Raw genomic sequence first — 21,506 nt, 5'->3', positions numbered from 1 at the left:
CACATCGTACACCTTTGCTGGCGATGTCGATTTCATGGAGGGCGTGAGCAAAAGTACAGCACAAATGTTTGAACACTATAAACGAAAGTTACCTTTACAGGTTCTTGAGCAAGAAATTGCGTAACCCACATCTACGACACAAGAGCTGCACTTGTTGTGACATTCGGGAGAAAGAGAACTCGCTGTATAGATTTTGACATAAATACAATCTCATTAACAGTAGTTACACTATTGTATAGACTTTCATGCCAAACCATTAATGAAACTGCGAAAGTCAAGAGAATAGGTTTATGTAGCCAATACATAGAACGTTCTAGAAAAGAAAACAGCAATAAATTCACGTGATTATAATAAACTTGAAAACTGGCTGGTTTATCTACGACTATGTATGTCGTATGAATTATATAAATGTGGTTGCACGTGGAAAATTGTTTTACGCTTACGGTAGTACTGCATCTCTGTCGTTCGATGATGAGGAAGCAATTGTTCGATCAAGCGAATTTCTTGTACCGGAACGAACGTGTAAATGACGTAGCATTCCATAGAATGTGTGACATTGCGTTTGATGAGTTAGAACCGTTTGATGAGTTTGAACCGTTTGAATCACAAAGTGTATTACACTCTATATGCATTGCGAGACATGGACTGTTGTTTCTTATGCGACATTCTTCTCATTCTCTTATATAAGATACGAATTTGATTTTCTTAAATAACAGTTTATGTACAGGATGTTAGAGAAATACCTCACTTCTTTTTCACAGCCTTTGGAGTGGTACACCTGAAGTTAGCAGATGTCTTCTTCTCGCTAAGGTATCGTGAAGGTTTTAGTTTCTTTGATCGTTTGCAATGGTGCACAGCTTGTGTTTGCTGTTGGAAAGTTTATCAAGAATAGTGAATCTGGGAGGCTATTTAGCTACACACTGTATTTGAGTTGATACTGGTGTTTGTATTTATATTAAAGGAATAACTTTCCTTAAAACATCTCTCCAGACTTTCTCGATCGCATTTTTGAATTGCAGTGATAACAGTAGCAGGTTGACACCGTGATTTGTAAAAGGTAGAAAATGAATATGGTAGTTATGCTGTATCTAATAAAATCGTGACGACTGATTATAAATTTCTTTCGTCGTTAGTAATTACTATTATAGTTCATGTAAAGCGGTGAGCTGACAGAATCGTTAACACGCGGGGCAAAATGCTTAGCGCCACTTTACACGTCTTCTGAGTCCTGAGTTCAACATGCAGCCGAGGTCGAGCCATTCGGAGTCGATAAAATAAGTACGAGTTGCAAACTGTGGTCGATGTAGTCGTCTTAGCCAATTCTCAACATTGCTGGCCTTGTGCCAAAGTTTGAAATCATTATTTTAGTTTACATATTTTGTAATTTTGTTGCAATGTTATTTTTTCATTTGTGTTTCTCTCTTAATATAGCGTCCGTGGAGAAATTGGAACACAAATGTGTTATGAATTTAACAGACAGGGATTCTGACGCACACGCATATATGCGCATCCATATGTATGAGTATGAAAGGGGGATAAATATATATATATATATATATATATATATATATATTTGTATGTATGAATATATGTGTATGTATATATATATATATATATATATATATATATATATATATATATATATATATATTTGTATGTATGAATATATATATATATATATGTTTGTATGTATGAATATATATATATATATATATATATATATATATATATATAGGCGTGTGTGTGTGTACATGCATATATATATATATATATATATATATATATATATATATATATATATATATATATATATATATATATATATATATATGTATATTTTTAATATATATATATATACATATAGGCATCTACATATGCATGTATATAGGCATATACATACATACATATATATATATATATATATATGTGTGTGTATATATATATGCACTACACGCACACATATACACACACGCGTTTCACCCACTGTACAGTACATTCGAAAGTCTCACACCTTTGCATTTTCATTTTTGTATATCTAACATAATACCCACTCTACTACTGCACTAGTAGTGGAGTAACAGCAGCAGCAGCAACAGCAGTAGGATTAGTAGTGACAGCAGCGGCAGCAGCAGCAGCAGCAGTAGTAGTAGTAGTAGTAGTAGTAGTAGTAGTAGTAGTAGTAGTAGTAGTAGTAGTAGTAGTAGTATATGATTATAAGATACAGAAACTTTATTTAGTGGAACCGTTATTACACTTAAAAATTCATGCTTTGCACTCGACTTTCTACTTTCTGTTTTTATTTTTTTAATTTATTATCTTCCCTGTTTTTTTTTTTGCTTGCTTTGTATTTACGTGTAGTACACCCAACATACATGATTACAGGTTAACACACAGCTGAATCTCACTAACTGTGGCGTCAGGTACACATCTACTCTTACATATAACATGTATAAATATAACGACTGATATTTTCAAAAACATACTTTTCTATCGTTCTCAAAACGTACCTCTCGATCTAATTTTACCTTCTAAATTTTCAACTCTGTTAGCGCTTTTTGACGCGCCTCTCTCACTCTGATTTTGGTGTATCTTCTTTTCCACATCTCGTGATTTTGTTTCGATTATTGAATAGAGACTTTTCAATATGTACATTTTCAGATTTGTCTTAAAGGATTTGTCTTAAATTTCCTAGTTCTGTCGATGTGGAAACTTTTTTCCTAATAAGTCTGGGAAAAAATGCTCTTGAAATGTTTTTCGTCTTCGATTGTCTCCTTTTGACTTCAGTCTGTCGTTTTATTTCTCAGTTCATTGTCTGCCACTCTTCGATGGTGGCAATAGCTACCAATTCCCTAACAGCAAAGCAGGGATTGCATACAAATAGTTCTGTTTGATTATATAACAATACTGTTTGGTCTGAAACGTTGGAGACCCTACAATACATCAATACTTCAATGCTTCAATCAAAATAGAGCCCGGAAATTGATAAATATTCTGTTCATTAAAATTTAAAAGAACCACAACAAGAGTAAGAAGAATATTGATTTAAATTTAATTTTGCTTGAAAACTGTAGTAATATTATTTATCTGAAATGCTTCTGGCTGGTTAAAATATTTCTGTGAATACACGTGATCAATGTCAACGGAGTTGCTACCTTCTTCAAGCTGCTTAAAAGAAGTGTGAAGCGCATTAGCTCTTTGCTAATGCAATTACTACATGAGCATTTACATGAAGATTGCTAATAATAAACTGTATTGCTTATATTTTAAAAAATGGCACCTCTACAATACATGAAAGTCCTTGTAATATTGTAATATGTAACATTGTAAAAATAAGTGCTTTAAATTTTAATTTCTTCCATTTCAACTATCAGTACATGCATACATACATACATACATACATACATACATACATACATACATACATACATAGAGAAGAGAAGGTGTGCACAGCTGTGGAAATTAGCTGCCCAGTTGATGTGAACTTAAACCTGAAGATCAGTGAAAAAGAGAAATCTGCAGTAACTTTATCCAGATTACAAGTTCAGGTTTATACCCGTAATTATTGGGGACCTGGGATATGTAACACACTGCCTAAATACCAATATTGAGAAATAAGACTTCTCAAAACCATAAAGGAGAAAGCTAATTCGAAGACTACAGATCCAACCCATCACTGGAACTGTAAAATCTAAAACTTTCCAGAAGTTTATCATTCAAATATATAGAGCATATCTAGATATGTGACTATGTGCATGAGAATACATACATAAAACATACAAATCTGCACATACATACATACATACATACATACATACATACATACAGAAATACCCTGTTGTTGATGTTGAAATTCCAATGAAGGAACCTTGGATCTAGGTTAGAAAGCGGTTCTTTCTCTATTGGCAAGAAATCTAGAAATAAACTAAATAATGACATACATACATACATACATACATACATACAGACAGACAGACAGACAGACAGACAGACAGACAGATATTTGTGTATCGTATTTTCAGTATCATATACATTTATATTAGTGTATATAAATCAAGAACGCAATGTATGTATTCAGTGGTAGGGCATATTGTACATTGTATTTCTCTCTTTATATCTAATAATGTCTGAAAATATTTTGATATTATGATTTATTTATTTATTTATTTATTTCAGGTTTGTATTCCTATTATTTCCGGTTTGTTTGAATTCGGCAGTACCACGGGATTTTGCTATGGACGTATCCTGATGTTCCATCTTGTCTATAGTTGTATTCTAATATGGCTAGAATCGAAAATATAGTGAGTAGGTCATTTTCAAAGTTTCATGAAATCACTCTCGTTATTCATATTGTCTCCATGTACAGTTATTATTTTGGCGGAATGAAAGATGGATTTTTTTTTTTTTTGGCACTGTTAATTAAGTCTTGACATATCTCTTCGTAACTACGAGGACCGTGTGAGTTGCAAGCATTTGAACCAGATTTCCGGATGCTTATCATACCTCCATCGCCTGTCTTGAGGACCCTTTATAGGGTCGTATCTATTGCCTTCTCTCTTGACTAAAGACACAAAATCTTCTACAATCGATAATATCTATTGTACTTCGTGTATATTTGTAAGGGCTATTTGAAATTAAATAATGTGTAGAGCATGCATTTTTATGTAAGCGTGAGAAGCTCTTACACTGTGATGGCATCGTCAGCAGATTCTGTTGGCCAAACGCCCTGTAGTTTTCATATCTTTACGCTCGTTTTCCAATCACACAGATTTTAAATTTACCTTTCAGCTTTCGAGCAGTATACAAAATAGGTTGCAGTAAATATCTGACATTTTTCAATCGAATGCACAGTTACGTCAGAGTTTATTGCGTTGTGTGACTAATTTAATTTATATTATATTATTTTAAATGCTGCACAGTTGCACCGCAGGATATATCCCTAAACGAGCTGTCAATATGAGAATATAACAGTTTACGAACCTTTCGGCAGCGTATGACTCAAACCTTATGCCCTTGCGCTGTAAATCCTTACTATGACTCTAGTTTGTTGAGTTAAATTCTTTTGAAGACAGAGAAGAAAATGAATTCTTAAATGCCAAATTCAGCAGAAGTTTATTAAGCATATTGAATATTTATATTAGCCACTTGTGTCTAAAAGTAATCTTTTCCAGCTTATAGCCGACTTAAATGGATAATACTTCCTCCCCATACGTATATTATAGATCAAACAACTTTGATGCAAGCGGGAATATAAAATTAAAGCTCATAAAATAGGATTAGGGTTTTATGTATGTTTCATATTGATGAAGTAGAAATTTGCTGATTAGTTGATCATCGATATGTTTTTATTTAAAATATCCAAACTACAAAACTTTCTCCGAAAATCTTTGCCTTTAATTGCTAGTATTATAAAGCATTTGCATTCAAAATATGTAAAGCCTCAGACCAAATGTCTTGGTACAACTAACTTCTCACTTTTTGTTATAATTTCAAATCCAGCCCAAGTTAGCTTTCATTTTCATCCTTTCAAAGTCGATAAATTGGATGCAAACCCAATACTGAAGTGATTCAACTCAACTTTACGAAAGTCACTTATCACAAAATATTGGTTTCAAATTTTGACACAAGGCCAGCAATTTTGAGGTGAGGACGATGGTCGACCCCAGTATTCAACTGGCACTTATTTTATTATCACTGTGAAAGACGCAAGTTTTATATATTGTAGTAGTAGTTTTCTGATGAAGACTGACGGTTGTTCATGTATAAAAGTCTCCATTGATTCACGTTTGTGGTGATAGCCAAGTTAAAGTATGGCCCATATAATTTAGCACTATTGCTTTCTACTCAAAATCCCGGAACAGATGCTTCAGATGTTCGCGACCATCGATCTAAGTGTTCCACAAATAAACAGTCCTGGATTGAGGCTATTTTTGAATTATCGACGCCAGAATGATAAAAGCCAAATTTCGCGCTCAGGTTACTGAGAAGCGGTAAATTGTCTTGTGATATTTAATTACCCATTCCGCCGAGGTAAACTTTGTTTTTCATCCTTTTGGAGTTGATGAAATGAGTACCAGTTGAGCATTCGGGTTGATGTAAGCGACTTTTACCCGATCATTTAAATTATTTACCAATCAAGTATCAAGCTGCTGAGATGATTATATCGACTTAATTGTACCTAAATCAGAAACCATTCTAAGGCGACCATCTGGTAGAATCGTTAAAGCATCAGGAAAGTGCGTTCCGACATATGCTTTGGTTCTTTATGATCTGAGTTCAAGTCCTGCTAAAGTAGAATTTGTCCTTCACCCCTCAGCTTTTAATTCTATAAAATACCACTCAAATTTGAGGTCAATCGCATCGACTGACACCTTCCCTGAAAATTGCTGTTCTTGTGCCTAAATGAGAAACAAATTAATTACCACATAATTAGAAAAATTGAGGAGTAAAATCATTGGTGTGTTGAACACATGCCTTGTGATATTTAATTACAATCTTTACGTTCTGAAATCAAATCCCGCCGAGTTCAAATTTGCCTCATCCGTGTGGAACAATAAATTATATTACCAGTCAAGTAGAAGGGTCGATTTAATTGAGTAACTCTACTACTCCGAAAAGTCCGCCTTTGTGCTTTAACCAGGAACAATCATTAATTAAAACAGAAGCTTTGGTAGTGTTCTGCCGGACATATAAACTCCTGGTATTTAGCTACATCCATTTATGTTCTAATTTCTACTCCTGCCAGTGACAGCATTGCTTTCCATTACTTTATGCTCAATAAAGTAAGTACCAGTTATATACAGTGGGTTAATGGATTTTATCGTCTGTATGACGACATTTAAAAACTTCAAGACAATTTTAGCTATATAATTCTCATCATGTGATTTTAATATTTTTAGGTTCTAGATCAGACCCAATTAGAAGAATTATATTCGTGGATATTCAAATAGTGACCATCCAGTTCCTAGGGAAGTTTTTTGCCACGGAACGCCCTTTACAGTCCTTTTCTCAGAGAGCAGTTTGTGATTTGAGGCACATGTTTACGCTATTTTCAAGTTCAACCACCGCATAGTGAAACATACGCTGAATGTTGTGAAGTTCGATGTTGATCGAGGTCCATGTAAATCGACTATCGCTCTCCGCCTGAAATTGCTGTCCATATGCGAAAATCTGAAGCCAAGAAAGACGTCAAGATGGCAGAATCATTAACACTCAAGACTAAGGCTTAATGGCTTTTCTTCTGGATTTATGTTCTGATTCAGAACCCGCTGAGGCTGGATTTACCTTTTATCATTTCGGGATCGATAGAATAAGTACCAGTGGAGTATTGAGGTCAATGTAATCAATTTTTCTTTCCCCATAGAGAAATGACTTATCTTCTGTCAAAATTAGGAATAAGAAAGTTAGATATACCAATATTGCTAGAAAATTATTATCGGAAACCCTATATAAGTTAATCTCGCTTTAAGTTATATATTTATTAATATTTCTATTGTTCATTTCTAATTAATTGCTTTACTTTATCTTTTTGTAATAAACATACATACGTATGATATATATATATATATATATATATATATATATATATATATATATATATATATATATATATATATATACATATTTGTGTTTGTATATATATGGGAAGTATCTGGTAAGCTGGATAAATGCTTGTAACAAACTGGGTCCTCCTAAATGAACTGAAGTTGTTAAGTTGTGCTTAACCGGGGGACGAAATTATTCTACCGTTTTGAAGAAATTATAGTCGAAGGAATCACCCCCAGTACATATTTTCTTATCCTGATAGTATTCTTTGTTTTTTTGTTGCTGAACCGCTAAGTTATGAGGAAGTAAACACATCAACACTATTTGTTGGGTGGGTGGGGGGACAAACAGACACACACATATATACTGTACATACATTTATACGACGTGTTTCAGTTTCCATCTACCAGAACCAGTCACAAGGTTTTGGTCGACTCGAGACTAAGGTAGAAGACAGATGCCAAGGTAACATATATATATATAAGTAATAACAATCACATTTGATATTTAAATTCTAAAATATTATTTCAGATTATATAGCGTAATTCATTTATGGATTATGAAACTTTTTTAATATTGATTCGTTTCTATGGCGGAAAGCCGGCAGTGTCGTTAGCTATTGATAGGCTAAATGGAAACCTAAAATCTGTAACTGACGACGCTAGTGTTTATTATTTGCATTATGAATAATGTGCGAAGAAGGAAATCACCAAATAAGGAAACATAAATGCAAATATCTGTGTGAGAGAGAGAGAGAGAGAGAGAGAGAGAGCGTGTGTGTGCAACTTAAGGCAACGAGTGGTATTATCAGTGTTTGCAACAGAGTGATTTATCTGTTTTTAAAGATGGATGCAGTCATATCTGAGTCCTTTATTACCAAGATATCTTGAATTGTGATACAGTTCTCTTCACTCCTTTCCCGCCATCATTCCAACTCATTTCACTTCAATTCTATCTGAATATTTTGATGAAAAATAAGTAATAACAATCACATTTGATATTTAAATTCTAAAATATTATTTCAGATTATATAGCGTAATTCATTTATGGATTATGAAACTTTTTAATATTGATTCGTTTCTATGGCGGAAAGCTGGCAGTGTCGTTAGTATACCGGGCGGAACGCTTAGCGGCATTTCATCCGTGTTCACATTTTGGATTCAAATTCTGACCAACTGGAATTTGCCTTTCATTCTTTCGAGATCGATATAAGTACCAGTTGCATACTGGGGTCGATGAAATCGACATACCTCTTCTCTCGAAATTGCTGGCCACGTGTCACAATTTGAAATCAATATTGATTCGTTTCTGTGGCAGCGAACTAGCGGAATCATTAGAACGCCGGGCGGAAAGCTTAGCGGTATTTCGTCCGTCTTTACATTCTGAGTTCAAATTCTGCCGAGGTCAATCTTAGCTTTCATCCTTTCGGTGTCGATAAAATAAGTACCAGCTGAGTTCTGAGATCGATTTAATCGACTTACCACTCCCCCGAAATTTCTGACCTCGTGCCAAAATTTAAGACCAATGTTATGTGTGTTCATGTCTGTGAGCTGGCAGAATTGTTAGCACACCGTGCAAAATGCTTTGCTGTATTTCGTCCGTCTTTTCGCTCTAAACTCAAATTCCGCCGAAATCAGCTTTGCTTTTCATCCTTTCAGGGTCGGTAAAACAAGTACCAGTGGAGCACTGGGGTCGATGTAATGGTCTTATTGCCTCCTCAGAAATTGCTGGCTTTGTGTCAACATTTGAAACTAATGTTAATTCGTTTCTGTTTAACAACCTTAAAAATATGCAAAACTTTAAAAACATCCTGTTGTTCAGCATTCTGATAAATTTACTATCTCTGCCTGTCTCTCTCTCCCTCTCTCTCTCTCTCTCTCTTATTTCTTCGTCTCTCTCACATTCCTTTCCATTTTCTCTCTCCAAATCCAAATCTCTATCTCACAAAATTTCTCTTTCACTCGCTCACCTACTTTTTCTCTCCTAGTCTCTCCCCCACACTTCGTCCCCCTCTCTCTCCCACTCCCCCAGTTAATCTTCTTTGAATATTGAATTATTAATAATATACACCCCTCTTTACTCATTAAAAATTTAAGATTAATATCTATCGTAGAAGGAATGGCATAGTAGAAGATCTTGGATTTAGTTATTTATTTAAGATAGTAAGATTTTGAGACAGCTTTGGTTAAGGAGTTTGCTTCACGGTTACTTGCTTTCGATTTCAGTTCCACTGCGCAGTGTCCTACTTTGGCAAATATCTACTACTGCAGCCCCACGATGTGCAGCGCTGCTTGCCAATAATTTAGTGGAGAGAGAAAAGCTGGTTGTGTGCGTGTGGTGCATATCTCCTATTGTTTGACAACAGTCGCTTGTTCCTTTCTGAACACTTAACTCAGCAGAGCAACTAAAACAGTCCTTTTGTTTCCATTTTACAACTGTTATAAGCGTCGATAATGCCAAATACAAACATAATCACACTTACACGTCTACTAAATGCGTAAACATTCTTCTGGATTAAACCAAGACCTTCAAATTTGTATGTTGCACGAATTCCATCTACATTCGCAGCTAGCATGTAGAATGCTTCTTTGAGATAGTTTCTCAATAAATAGGAGATAATTTCCAATAAATACTTCTATCGAATGTTTAAAGCGAAACTGCTCGTCATATAAACTGCGATGAGCCTTTCATTCAAATCAATAATAGGTAATTGTATGTAAATTGTTGATATAATAAGTGAACGAGTAATATCGGTTTCACATTTTAGCACAAGTCCTCCAAATTCGGGGGAGGGCTAAGTCTATTACATCGACCCCAATGTTCAACTGGTACTTATTTTATGGATCGGGAAAGATGAAAGGTAAAGTCGACCCCGGCGGAATTTGAACTCAGGACGTCAAGACGGACGAAATGCCGCTAATCATTTTGCCCGGGTGCAAATGGTTCTCGCCACCGATTGATGATATTGCAACTGAAGTTCAAGATATGTGCACTGGTCTTGTGTTTTATCGTCATAGGAAAATTTACTTCATTATGAGAGCGATATAAACTATATACTTTTCAGTATCCCTCATGTGATAGGGTTGAAATCTGCTACGAATTTCGAAAGTACTTGCATGGTAGTTTATAGTTCCCCACAGCATTGTGCTTGATAGGGAAGGAATTAACGAAGTTAATCCGAGTACAAAGGAAATAGAATAGCAGATTGTAATTTATAAAATTGTTGAAGGTGAATTGGGCTGGGGACATTCAAATGGTAAGTGACAACAGTTGAACGAAATCGCTAACAGAATTGATTCCAAGAAACTGTAGGAAAAGCCGAAGGTCACAAACTAAGAGATGGAGATGTAAACTGAGATGAATTTCTCAAACAGTGGAGTGAGAAACTCCAAATGGAAACGAAAGGCCTTTACGGAGTAGTGGGATAACGTGATGAGTGGTTTGGTTATAAATGAGAAGCTTCGGAACAGCTACATACTCTACGCTGAACCGATATTCATCAGGTTTTAAAATATATTTTAACAACATGTTCTGTTGTAAGAATATTTTACACGGAATACTTCTTACTGACGTCAAATAGATTTTATTTTTAATAGAAATGTTGTGTCCAATTATATTAAGATTTGAGACACGGTAATACCGTAATCGTAATGATATTGTATTGTAGGTGAAAGAAAAACTAAGTTAAGAAACCATGAGAATTTATCGTCAAAGAGATATTTATGAACTCAGACATGACCGTAGTATTAAGTAGTTCGTTTCACAATTACATGGTCTGGAGACAAATGTTAAGTGATAATAGACGGACGCAGAATGTAAAAGATTGCATTCCGAGAAATATAGAAGTAGCCAAGGATGGTAACTAAACAGATGGAGGTTTTCAAATATCTGGTTCAATCCCACTGTGTCAATTAGGAAAGTACTTTCTTCTATAGCGTCAGACGAACAAAACGTTTTGTGAATGAAATGTGCTGTACGATGATTGGTTCCATGAAGAGGCGACCAAAAATAGAGCCGGAGAAATATGCTTTTCCAAGGATTCCTTATTGCAATCATCAATTGGGGTCAGTGTGTAATTATGGTAACACTCAACAATACTTACCTAAGATAAACATTAATTATATGAAAATGGTCTGGGAGACACATGGAGAAAATGCTAATTTTGTATAAATCTTACTGCCCAAACTTTTTTTCGAAATACGCTGCTGAATATATTTGAAATATCGTAATAATGACTGATGTTATATATTTGAGGGGAAGGGGATCCTCCAAGAATAGTGGTTGAGGGTACGAACTGGGATGTATAGGGTTTTAGTCAACATACATAAAAGGCTTAAAATGTTGTGATTTCGGCCACCACAGAAATCACAGTGGCTAACACCATGGAATGGCTACTCTTGTTACGCGTCGTTGACAGGAGTACTCATTACCCAGAACAAATCTATGCTCATGCCAATTAGCTCTGAGTAAGTTAAATCTACGTGGTTCACGATCCTGGTTCAGCGGAATGAAGTTTCTGTTAAGAGGCTTGAGGTTTACATTAGCTAAAGGAAGAGGTTTCAGATGGATAGAAAATGAGATGTAATTTTGATCAGGGTTGCCTATCTTACATAGGAATGTGTTGAGATGAACTAATTGCAAAAGATAGTGCAAGGTTGCCAATGAAGATGTCATCAGCTTCATAGATAGACGTCTTTTTGTGAGTGTGTGTATACATATATATAAGTAGAAGCGCCACGGCCCAGTGGTTAGGGCAGCGGTTTCGATTCCCAGACCGGGCGTTGTGAATGTTTAATGAGCGAAAACACCTAAAGCACCACGAGGCTCCGGCAGGGGGTGGTGCAGAACCCTGGTGTACTCTTTCACCACAATTTACTCTCGCTGTTTCTTTTGTGCCTGTATTTTAAAGTGCTCGTCTTGTCACACTCTGTGTCACGATGAATCTCTCCGAGAAGTACGTTAAGGGTATACGTGTCTGTGGAGTGCTCAGCCACTTGCACGTTAATTTCCCGAGCAAATGATATGTATATATATATATACACGCACGTACGTACGTACATACACACACAAACACACACACACACATATAAATGCATTTGTTACCATCTGAACATCGTGCCAGCCCCATTTTTTGTTAATTTTGAAGGCCTGCCCTTTAGCTTCTAATGGAAACACGAAATTCTCCAGTCAGGCGGTCCTTCTACATGCAATAATCCTCCTAGTTGAAGGGAGTAGCAGAGGCTTGAGACGACTTCGCATTTCTTCTGTTCATCACCTTACCCTCTGGTTTGCAACTGCTTCTGCTTCTCCTCCACCCCTCCGAGTAAAAAGCCTTAAGTAGAACTTGGTACCTCACTATAACGGCTCCACTTTCCATTTTCAGTGGCTGAATTGCTGCAATGAACAGCGATATCTACTCGGTAGTTCGGGTGTATGCTCACCTGTCAGCACCATTCAAACAGGCGATTTAACTCCGTTTAGCTCATCCCCCACATTCTGTATTTTGGCGGCTGTTATCCGCCTTCCGAACGCTCTGCTTCCCTTTCTGAGGAATTTGCTACGCTGTCGAGCTAGGCATTGAAGTCCATGCTGCGGTCCGGTTTACTATTCGTCCCAAACATTTGAGCGAAATGTTGCTGAAATACCGCGCACATGTGTTCCGGCCTGAGCAAAATGCACCCTTTTTGGTTTTCCAACGATTACACTGTGGCTTTGTTGACACGTTACGCATCCGTCACTCGGGCCCATCAAGAGGTTTTCTTTCCTCCATATCTTGGAAGAAGAGCCTTAGCTCTGACAATGTAATTTTGGTGCTTAGAGTTGAAGAATTGGTCAAGGGCCAATCTCGCTGCGAACACGTCGGATGCGATGCTTTCCTAAGCGTTTCTCCTAAGTTTCCAATTACGTTTCTTTCTATTCTATATCTTTCTATCGTTAGTATATTACTAAACCTAATCGACTCTACTCTAATCGCCCTTTTCAGAGTAAACCACCATTTGTTGTTGACGTTTAACCCCCATCAACGCTCGCTTAACTGCTTCGCTAATCTCGTCTTTGTAATCCTGGAACGCCGGGTCTGGCGTATTCAGCTGTCACTAACTGGATACCTGCGTACGAAACTTATTTAGGTCGACCCTAAAGATCACAAATCTGCGGTCTGTATAGCCCACGAATTTAAAGGGGGAATAACTTATGATATCCGTATCTACTGGCCTACAGAATACTCTATTTAGATACAACTTTGATACCCGATGAAGTTCCTATTAGTCTGCAGTGGCACATTTGGGAAATCTTGTCTGAGCAGGTTTGTGAGTATTTTGCCCCCTCCTGTTCACACATCTATCCTCACACAATTTAAATGGTGCTCCAGTTACCCACTAGTACAAATGGTCGAGATATTCCAAAGAAAACATCTAAAAGTCTGAAGAAACCTTTTTTCCGAAATTCCCCATTCCAACATAATATTTGGTTTTGATGGATTTTCGTGTTTTGTCTGATTGTATGATTTTTGTGTATGTCAGTGTATTGTTTGTTGGTTTGATGAAATCGCTGTGAGTGATGTCTGTGTGGTTGTCTATATATCATTAATATTCTTTGTTCGTGTTATGATAATAATAATAATAATAATAATAATAATAATAATAATAATAATAATAATAATAATAATAATAATAATAATAATAATAATAATGATGATGATGATGATGATAGCAACAATAAATCGTCAGAATAATAGCGGGCCATAACTAAAGTCTGATATAGATCGTACATTTACAGAAACCAGTTATATATAACATTTACACCCACTTACACGATCATATATTTCGCATGTGCTATATGTATCAGTGTACATGTGTGTGTATGTGTGTGTGTGTGTTTCTGTGTGTGTGCGTTTGTGTGTGTGTGCGTTTGTGCGTGTGTTTGTGTATGTGTGTACGCGTGCGTGCGTATTTTGCGAAGATGAGTGTTGGTGCGCACGTGTGTGATCTTCGTATAATTGTTTATTTTTCTTTATAGTGGAGAACGTATATTGTGTCGTAGAACGTTTTCTATATTTGTGAGATCACAGGAACTATCATTTACAGCGTGAGTATTGTATCTACAGTAATATATCTTAGAAATGTCAGTTCTTTAGTTGTCTGAACAGCATTGCCTGGTGTTTAACAACTGAATTTACATATTGGTATAACGTTTATCGAAAAGCTTCTTGTATTTGTTTCGTAGAATGTCATGGAAGAGAATGAATTTATGTAACGGAATTTAAAGGAAAGTGACAAACAGAAGAACACTCTGTAACGATTTCCCATTTCCTCTGCAGTAATCAACAAAATATCTCCACAGGTACATTCAGTAGTGATCTTTTTCCATTTCTCTTACTATTGTATGTGTGTGTCTAGTTGTATACATACACATGTATGTGTACATACACACACACATACATGCACACACACATACATGTAATTCATTCAGCTACATATATAGAGAGAGAGTGAGAGACAGAAAGAGAGGGAGAAAGAGAGAGGGAGAAAGAGGGAGGGAGAAAGGGAGAGCGAGATGCATGTGTATACATATATACATATATTTACACACACATAAATGGATATACAATAGATATACTGACAGACGGACAGATAGTTCAACAGGCAGACAGACAGACAGACAGACAGACAGACAGACAGACAGACAGGCTGACAGACAGAGAGATTGATAGAATAGGTAGATAGATAGATAGATAGATAGATAGATAGATAGATAGATAGATAGATAGATAGATAGATAGATAGAATTTTATTCTTTATCTCGACTTGAGTATGCATTTCGATACTCATTTCGATTAAATTATAATACATGATAATCTATGAGTTATTTTGTCAACCATATCAAATTATACACCACACTTCTGAGTTAAACAGTTATTAAGATATGTGTGTCTAAATAGAAATTGAACATCTGAAGGTATACGCAATGCAGCCGAAATAGTTTGTACAAAATAATTCTTCGAAAAATGGGTATAACAAAGTGAAAACAACGAAAGTTTAAAACGTCTAAGAATGTGCATTTGCCAGTTGGAAGCACAAACGCATTCGTTTTGAGGTAAAGTTTTGAGGTGGGTGGCTGTATGATAAATGAGTAGACTTTTCTCCACTTTATTGACAACGACCGAATATTGCATGTATGAAAGTAAGCGGAGTAAATCAGCATCGTAAACTCGTCCAATTCTTCTGTTTATTTATAAGAGGCAGTTTCTGAACAATAACTTTGCCTGTTGCAGGTCGCCAACCGGCCAATCACTGGTTCATTGCATTCCTGATGGCAAGAACTGACAAAGTCATGTCTGTATAATTCGGTCAAGATAAATACCGAGGGATATTTTTGTTACAAAAGAACAAGTTTATCAGTTTTGCTTTTTCTCGTCCATGTTTATCCATTCTGCAAATACATATGTCGCAGTGCACATTATGAAACACTGAAACCAATACATGTAGATGCGTGTGATTATATATATATATATATATATATATATATATATATATATATATATATATATATATATATATATATATATATATATATACATATATACATACATATATACCATACACACTGATGTATCTGTATATATATATATATATATCTGCATAAGTGTGTTTATGTAAGATATATGTATATACATACATTTTATATGCTTAATCATGGTGTCGAAGTCAGTCTCCTTGACATAAGGGAGCTATTCATTTAGCCGTGCAATACATGCCACCTCCTTAAACTTTTGCCATTAATTCAAATCTGGTACAGAAAACTTCTTATCTTTAGATAAATACTGAAGAAGCGCCTTTTTTATGAGAATTTCGCAGCAGTAATAAAGTAGTAAATGTAAACTGATAAAAACATGTGCATCACCACGACATATGCTCTGGCAAGACAGGAAATTTGGGTCGGTTATCGCTGGTCACGGAACCATGAAGTAGGTTCCAGTGAACATTTGAATTTAATCAAAGACTGTCATTTCTATAAAAAGTATAAAATACATCACTGGATCGGGCATGTGGAATAGTGCAACTATGTACAGCAATGTAAATTACCCCAGTTTCTGAGATTTCCGTGTTAAGCAGTTACCCTATTGCAAGGCACGTTCTATAAGAAGAGATATGCTGCTCAATACATCAAAATCTTGCACCAGAAATGCACAGCATATATGTGCGCCAGCAGCCCAATAGAAAATTGCCACGAGCATATCGCAGGCATAAGAAAGATGAGCAAAGTAAAGACCATAGCACTGAGATAGAACTATTGTCACTTCTCAGACACATACTAGCTATTTGTAAATCAAATATTAGCATGAAGAACTTAAAAAAGGAACAGGAGATGGCTTATGTATTCCTGAACAATAAAAGAAGTAAGCAATAACTAGCCATATTTATTCTTAATAAATTCTGACAAAGAAAAATATACCCCTTTTCGACAAATATGTAAGCATAACGAACTGAATTCATTTTACAAGGGATTCTGTGACAGCTGGAATTTCGACATCGTTGTTTTGTCTGCCAAGAGCAACTGCGGACACCTGAATCGAACAAGAGCGGATATCGTTTATAAATTCAGGGAGTAAAATTGTTTTGTGATACGTACTGATATCTGCCAACAGATAATGATGTCTCTAAACATTTCCCTTCTTATAGGAAACGTCAATTGTGGTATGTCAGAGTACAAGGTAACTCACACATTATCAGCAGCTATCCAAAAAGTGTCCCCGACTTAGTCCCTTCCCACGACTGATACACATATAATAAGTTCTACGTGAATACTTCGTCTAAAATTTCAGAAAAGAAAATATCTGTGGTGAGACTATGAAAAATGTGCAGTACTCATATCTCGAGCTTTTAGACTTTCCCCCATACCTACAATCATACATACACTGCGAATGTGACAAAAGATTTGCATAAAAGCCTAATAAATACCGGTATATTCAGGAAAAGAAAAGAAGAATTTGAATTTTCCAAATATTATTAGGTGACAGGAAACCGACAACTGGGAAACCATAACAAAGATGCTGATTTACGGGAAAATTTAGATACATGCATGTGTATATCGCGTAAAAACATAACCATAAATGGTGATGAAGCACACACACACACACACACACTCTCTCTCTCTCTCTCTCTCACACACACACACACACACACACTTACGCACGGACACGCACACACTCACAAACCGGAGTATTATATCAACATATACGTTCAGTATATGAATGGAAAATCAATCACATTAACTCATTCACAGATCCCACGAACAGCTTTGACTCAAACAAAAAGCCTCATCACTTTGCTAATGGGTAGTGACCGGTTCCAATTCTACAAGTGAATAAATTAACTCGCAAACAATCGAATGGATATATATATATATATATATATATATATATATATATATATATATATATATATATATATATATATATATATATATACGTTCATAATACATACATACATACATATGCTATGAAATTTCGTTATTTCCACACACCAATTTCTGCCCATAAACCATTTGTTAAGTTGAAGACATTTACTAAAAGTTCTGATGCCTCGCAGTGATATCGAACCCCGAACAACGTTATTGCAACGTGAATTCCTTTACCACACAGCCATTTATTGCGTACAAATTTACAACTAGCCTGTCGGCGTTCGTATAATGTAAAATTACTGCAAATCATCTGAAATATATAGCGATGTTATTAGACTGTCATATCTATTTCATCTTTGATGTATGTATCTATGAGACATGTTTATTTTATCATCGGAAGAGAAAATATACCAGAGCTATTTTGTGAGCAATTATTGCTGCTACGTTCATTGACTATCAAATATATTTAAAGTACTTACTACTTTAAAACATCGCATAGTTGGCATATTGATCTCTTTTCAAGTTCCATACCCAAAGGGGCTATTGAATGTTTTGTTATATTTCCGTTCTAGTGCAATATAGCAAGAAATTGAACGTATAAATGATTTATTTTTCCCACTTCTTAGTAGAATTTGATCAATACAATCCTTTAGGCTGTTCGGTATATTTTAGTCATGTAATATATACAAATGAGAATTACGTTGATTTCAGAGAAACGATACTTTGTCTAAAAGATATCTAAAAATCATAGACTATATAAATAAAAAAAAACAATACACAGAATTCAAACAAAGAAACTACTTTCTGGATATTGAATTTTCTAATGGTATAGCAGGAAAAGAGCATTTATCAGCGTAATCACATTATATTAGACATAAGCAATAATGGCTTCCAACATAGTATTCCTAAGAAAGGCTATTTATTTCGGGGAAGGGCAATAGACAATTATATCGACTCCAGTACATCACTCATTCTTTATATTTATCGATCCCTGAACGGTGATATTATAAAGTCATCTTAGTTGAATATTTAATATGAAAACACAAAAGAGCTCAACGATAGAATACCGAAAGACATTTTGTATTTTGCTGTACTGATTCTCCCATCTTTCACCATTTATAGAAAATTATGACATCATCAGTAGTTTTGACTGAGGAGACACAAAATGTTCCCAAATTCCCCAACTCTAGTGAATCTCTTTTGTTATTTAGAGGCATCATCTAAAGAGAAGAAATATTATCCGATAACAAGGACAAACAGCGATTAGATATTCACGTTTGAATCTGCCAGATATATTGAGAATAAATAAATACGGCAGTGTTTGGATTCTCACTCTTGTGTACGCGCCTCATGAATTATTATTAGATATTGTCTACATTTGAAAGCAAGTTTAAAATATAAACATTTTGGTTTAAAAGGTAAATGGACAATAACCTCTTCAGCTAAATACACAATACCTGAAAGTTTCGGGAGCGCTTGACGAGTTTAAAAGATTCAACCTAATTTACGTCAACATAATCGTTTATGTTGGTAAACAGAATTACAAGAACACGATCTAGCTTGAGGAATATTCAACGATGATGTCACTACACAGCTTCTATATTCCTTTTAAATCAAAGATAATGGCTATGACTACTACTATAGCTACTACTACTACTACCACCATTACCACCACCACCATTACCACCACCACCATTACGTGACAGTGAATTGCATGGCATCTGATGTTAACTGATTGGAAATGTTAACATGTACATTTGTCCTAGTGTAAAAGATTGGCTACAGCGAATATTCTGCTCAATACCGCTGATTTGTTTGTCAGTTGCTTGACCTTAACCAGTTGAGCATGTCACTTAGTGAATGACAATATGTGCATCTCTGATCCCGAGAAGGAGTAGTGGGTGTGCATCATGGCAATGTGTTGAGAGGAATTCTTTGGAGTTTTAATAATTCACTTCTGGAAATATGGCGCTTCGTTCATCATTCTTAAACAATACATATTCAGGTACCTTTTCAGGGGGATTGGCTACGCGCCGTGAAAACAATTCTAACCGTTTGTCTTGGTATGCGTTAACTACGATGCGCACATATGTCTTTGATGCATGTGCCTGGTGTAATCAGACGTGTAATCATGTTGGGTATATTGGGCTTTGTATATTGGTATGGAGTAGCCATTTTGGACCAAATATCACCGTGACTCCTCCCATCTTCCATTTTTTTTTTGTTCTTTCTCAGCTTTCTTTAGCTTATATCCCACTTACTGTCTCTACACGTTGCCCAGAAGATCCATCAGGCACTTTTCGGTAATAGAGTCATAGGCCACTTATCATTCAGGAGTGAAGTGGTCGCTCATATATGTCTCTCAAATGCCTTCGAACTGGAGCCTTTCCTCTTACGTGCCTCATGCCTTTCCTCTTACGTGACTTGCCTTCAGTCGCTATTCGCCACTGATCGTCTTAAGACAATATAAAGTTTCTACTGAAAACGAACCATTAGCATCGTATTATCTACTCCTGTCACTGCGGAAGAAATGATCACTTACACCGCCCTTCGAGCTGCAACCGATGATGCGCCTGAAATAGTATATTCTAGGGCCTGTTTTTCTTGTTATTACTTGTATTGCTCTCCAACGCTTTACTATCGACGTTTGTAATAGACAGATTCTTTATTTCATCGACTCCAAAATGGTAAAAGGCAAAGCTGGCCTCGGGGGGTTAGAACTTAGAACATAAGGAGTCAGAATAAATAACACAGAGTATTTTCCCATGAACTTTTAACAACGACGTACGATTGATTTGTTGTATAACAGAATCTGTAGAAGCGTCAGTGAAAATGTCTTCTAGTGTTTACTTTCATTTCCTTATGTTCTGGAATGAAACGCTACCAAAGACAATTTTCTCAGTTTTCCCCTCCAGCTGTGAATAAATGAATTGCTGTTCAACAATCATGGATGACTGAAGCGTTTTGACACAAATTCTCCACCATTTGTGACAGTCTACACAAGGTAAAAATTACTGTCGTCATCATTAACCTTACCTCGGTTCACGGACGTTGTGTATCGTATTAATAAATGTTTAATCTGGCTTGCTTTTCTCTAACTGAACTGAGGTGTTACTTCAATTACTCCGCCGTCATGTACTTTTAATATGTACTTTTGAAGGTACTATATATATGGATGAAAATCTATCGATCAGAGAGAAATATCGAGCATTTCAAGCAAATAAGAAAGTACAAAGAAAATAATAATAATAATAATAATAATAATAATAATAATAATAATAATAATAATAATAATAATTACTATTATTATTATTATTATTATTATTATTATTATTATTATCATCATTTTAAATCACTTTTAGTCAACCATCTTTTTTCTCTGTCCATGCATTCCACCTATTTTCAGCTTCATCCATTCTCTAGTGCTTGTACAGTTCATTATCTTTGCAATATTCCATCCTACACAAGCCTAACCCTCTCACTTCCAATAATAGTGGTACTGTAGCATATATTACATACCATGCTATGTTGTTTTCTTCTGTTCTAATGCTATGTTCGCATCC

The 21,506-nt window shown here is 35.6% G+C and overlaps 1 protein-coding gene across 8 annotated transcripts in view; it reads left to right on the top strand.

The window, feature by feature from the left end:
- Window positions 1-21,506, top strand: part of LOC106869641 (gonadotropin-releasing hormone II receptor) — a 568,181-nt gene that overhangs the window by 164,062 nt on the left and 382,613 nt on the right. For 4 of the 8 annotated variants that reach the window (XM_014915458.3, XM_014915457.3, XM_014915456.3 and 1 more), the window contains exon 2: window positions 4,174-4,298. The exons of the other annotated variants lie outside the window; for them this stretch is intronic. The gene's annotated coding sequence lies outside the window, so the exon portion shown is untranslated. The remainder of the gene's footprint in view (window positions 1-4,173; window positions 4,299-21,506) is intronic. 8 annotated transcript variants of the gene reach the window in all.

This window comes from Octopus bimaculoides, chromosome 11 (assembly GCF_046866305.1).
Source record: "Octopus bimaculoides isolate indiv1 chromosome 11, ASM4686630v1, whole genome shotgun sequence".
Classification (NCBI taxonomy): Eukaryota; Metazoa; Mollusca; class Cephalopoda; order Octopoda; family Octopodidae; genus Octopus; species Octopus bimaculoides.
The sequence above is the reverse complement of the archived record's forward strand: the minus strand, read 5'-3'. Positions and strand labels throughout refer to the sequence as shown.